The 3,617-nt window shown below is 40.4% G+C and overlaps 1 long non-coding RNA gene across 2 annotated transcripts in view; it reads right to left on the bottom strand.

Annotated features, from left to right (window-relative positions):
• The window catches only part of LOC116080578, a 4,524-nt gene extending 1,654 nt beyond the window's left edge, over positions 1-2,870 (bottom strand). For both annotated transcript variants that reach the window (XR_004114485.1, XR_004114484.1), the window contains exons 1-2: positions 2,801-2,870; positions 165-276 (exon numbers count right to left, since the gene is read on the bottom strand). This is a non-coding gene — a long non-coding RNA (uncharacterized LOC116080578). The remainder of the gene's footprint in view (positions 1-164; positions 277-2,800) is intronic.
• Positions 2,871-3,617: the final 747 nt, after the last annotated feature.

The raw sequence follows: 3,617 nt of genomic DNA, 5'->3' as shown, positions 1-3,617 counted from the left end.
TTAAATTAGTCTACAAATCTTTAATTGTATTAATTATGCACAGTAGAGAGGAACTGTGTGTGGGGGGTCCTCTTCCTTAAATCATCAAAATGAACAAAATTCCTCATCATAATAACATGGGGTCCTTGAATATAGAGCAACATTTTATCATAAAAGCCCCTCACCAAGAGAATGAAGTACAGCTCAGGAATTGGTTAATCCTTTGTATTTCTGTTTCTTCTTCAGGATCCAGAAAGGGAAAAGAACATCATAGACCTCCATTCATTGTCTTCTAATCTGCACAAGGTAGGAAAGGTAGAGATTTAAATTCTTTTTTAAAAAATCTATTTACTTATTCACTTTACAACCCAATATCAGCACTTTCTCTCCTCCTGCAGTACCCCTTCACATAAGTCCTCCTCCAATCCCTCTTAGAAAGAGAAGCCACCTAGCTGGATGTCAACCTCCTCCTACCCCTTACCCCCTACTCTATCCCCACCACCCCAAGCTGCTCATCTGCTACATATGTGCAGGGGCCCTAGGTCCAGCCTGTGCTTGCTCTTTGATTGGTGATTCAGTCTCTGAGAACCCCCATGGGTCAAGGGTAGTTGACTCTGTTGGTTTTCTTATTGAGTCCCTGTCCTCTTCAGGTCCCTCAATCTTTCTCCCATCTTTTCTGTATGAGCTCCATCTACTGTTTGGGTGTGAATCTCTGCATCTCTTTCCATTGGTTGTTTGGAGCCTCCCAGAGAAAAGTTAGGCTAGGTTCCTGTCTGCAAGCACAACGGAGTACTAGTAATAGTGTCAGAGATTGGTTCTTGCCCATGGGTTGGGTCTCAACTTGGGGCAGTCATTGGTTGGCCAGTCCCTCAGTCTCTGCTCTGTCTTTGTCCCTGCATATCTTGTAGGCAGGACACATTTTGGGTAGATTGCGGTCCTTATCCTTCCTCTGGGAGTCCTGCCTGGCTACAGGAAGTGGCTGCTTCAGGATCTGTATCCCCCATCGCAAAGAATCTCAGCTAGAATCACCCCCTTAGACCCTCTGGGATCTCTCCCTGTCCATCGTCTCTGGCATGACCCTGAGATGCACCCACCCCCAGCTGATCTCCCTTCCCTCTCCCCTGCTCTCCCTTCATATGATCTCCAAGCTCCCCTCCTCTCCCTATCCCCTCTTCCACCCAGTTCCCTTCTTCCATAGATAGAAATCTTAATTGAGGAATTGGGTACATCAGATTGGACCAGGGACAAGTCTGTGGGGGGGGCATTTTATTGATTAATGATTGGTGTAGAAGGACCTATCCCACTGTGGGCAGTGCCATCCCTGGGCAGGAAGTCCTGGGTTGTACAAGAAAGCAAACTGAACAAGCCATGGAGAACAAATAAGTCAGAAATATTCTCTCTCTTCTTCAGTTCCTGCCATAACTTTCATCAGTACTGAATTATGACTTGGGAATATAAGATGAAATAAACCTTTTATTCTCAGAGTTGTTTTAGTGGTATTTATCACAGTAACCCCAAAGTAACAAATACAGAAATCATCAATTGCATATTTCTGGAGGGTTTGGAGATAAAGGCGAATGGTGGCAGAGTGAATGAAGGCTTGTCATTTCTGTCCCAACGTATCCATCACTGGGGGAATCTGGGAGGGATGAGTGGAGGGTTTTGGATCCTGAACTCTCATTGGTCTTAACATAATTAAGGGACACGACTACAGTAAGCATACAGAAAGCATATGCTTCTGTCATTGTCAGTTGAAATGCATTATGATTGGGGTTAAATACAAACTTCTATTTTCATTTCTTTACAACACAGAAAAATATTTAAAGATATGATTTTGTGTGACTAAAAGGAAAAAATTTAAAGGTGGAAATTTCAGGATTAATGCCTGTATTGTTGCAATCCATATTGTTACTGAAGCAGGCCTCTGAGATAAATTAACTTGCAAAGAGGTTTACTTGGGCTCACGATTTTGAGGTTCCCAGTCCATGTTTGATTGGCCACATTGCTTTTAGTCCTGTTCTAAGGAGAATGCAGGGATCATGTGTCAGAGCAAAACAGGTGCTCATCTAGTGGCTGAGACTTTAAGAGAAAGGAGTTACAAGAGGACTGAGGGGTCAAAGTTATGCCTTTGTCAGTTTTGAAGATCCTCTAGGTCCTTTTTCTTCAATAATCCACTGCCTCTCACTCTTACCACAGGCTGGGGGCCAAGTCTCCATAACACAGGGCTGTAGAGCTTGCTTATCCAGAACCTAGTGATGCTCATGGCTAGTGTATTAGTCAAGGTTTCCTAGAGTAACAGAACTTATAAAATGAATCTCTCTATAAATCTAGAAAGGGGACTTATTAGAATGATTTAGAGGCTGTAGTCCAGTTAATCCAACAATGGCAATGAATGGAAAGTTCAAGAATTCTGTAGTTGTTTAAGGCTAAATATCTCAGCTGGTCTTCAGTATACACTGAAATTCTGAAGTAGACGCTAGTGCTAGCAAGGGTAAACAGGCAAAGAACAAAAGCTTCCTTCTTCCTTGTCCTTATATAGGTATCCAGCACAAGGCATTACCCAGATTAGATTTTGACTAAAGATCTCGATTAAAGCTGGGCGGTGGTGGCACACGTCTTTAATCCCAGCACTTGGGAGGCAGAGGCAGGTGGATTTCTGAGTTCAAGGCCAGCCTGGTGTACAGAGTGAGTTCCAGGACAGCCAGGGCTACACAGAGAAACTCTGTCTCGAAAAACCACAAAAAAAAAAAAAAAAAAAAAAAAAGATCTCGATTAAAGGCATCCCTTCTCAAACATCCAGATCAGAAGCGGATCTTCTTACTTGAAATTAAGCAAAAATCCTTCATAAATGTGCCCTCCATTTTTAGGTTTTAGTTCCAGATGTAGTCAAGTTAACAACTGTGGATAGTCACCACAGCTAGGTTTTATGTTGATGGACTGCTGATGTCATAAAGAAACATATGAATCATAAATGATATGCATTTTGCAGTCAAAACAGAACTTGTATTTGTTTATATAGTTGTCTTATAAAATGATCTGTCTAACTTTTATTTTAGAACTTTTATCCTCAATTACTTCAAATTTTTAAAAAACATGATTTTTAATTAATTAATTAACTTGTTTAGTTAATTAATTAGTGTGGGCACATGCATGTCACAGCACATGTGTGAAGGTCAGAGGACCCTTCTATCATGTGATAAATATACCGATTAACATGTAATACCGTCTGAAATGCTGTCAAGTTATCTATTGTGTTTTTAGTCCATATCTTGTATTCACGTGGCATTTTTCACCTCATATATGAATTCAGTCAATGTTTCCTATTAAAATTTTTTTACAGATCTTTGTGATTTTGCATATAGAAACATATATAACATGGCTACCATCAGTTACTAATACCTGAGTACACAGGCAAACACATGATCTTAAGTGTAAATCATACTTGATTTTAAATGTTTACATTTTGTACCTCTTATTTCTTTTGGACAAAGTATGGCTCTGTGGTAGTTGAGCCTTTGGCTTGAAAGTCACTGTATAGCCCACATCTCAAATTACTCTTTTTCTGATCTACCTATAAAGCTCTAGGACAACTACTATATACCATCATGCCTAGCTTGGTTCTTGTTTTAAAAACTATT

The sequence above is a fragment of the Mastomys coucha genome, unplaced genomic scaffold (assembly GCF_008632895.1).
Source record: "Mastomys coucha isolate ucsf_1 unplaced genomic scaffold, UCSF_Mcou_1 pScaffold6, whole genome shotgun sequence".
NCBI lineage: Eukaryota > Metazoa > Chordata > Mammalia > Rodentia > Muridae > Mastomys > Mastomys coucha.
The sequence above is the reverse complement of the archived record's forward strand: the minus strand, read 5'-3'. Positions and strand labels throughout refer to the sequence as shown.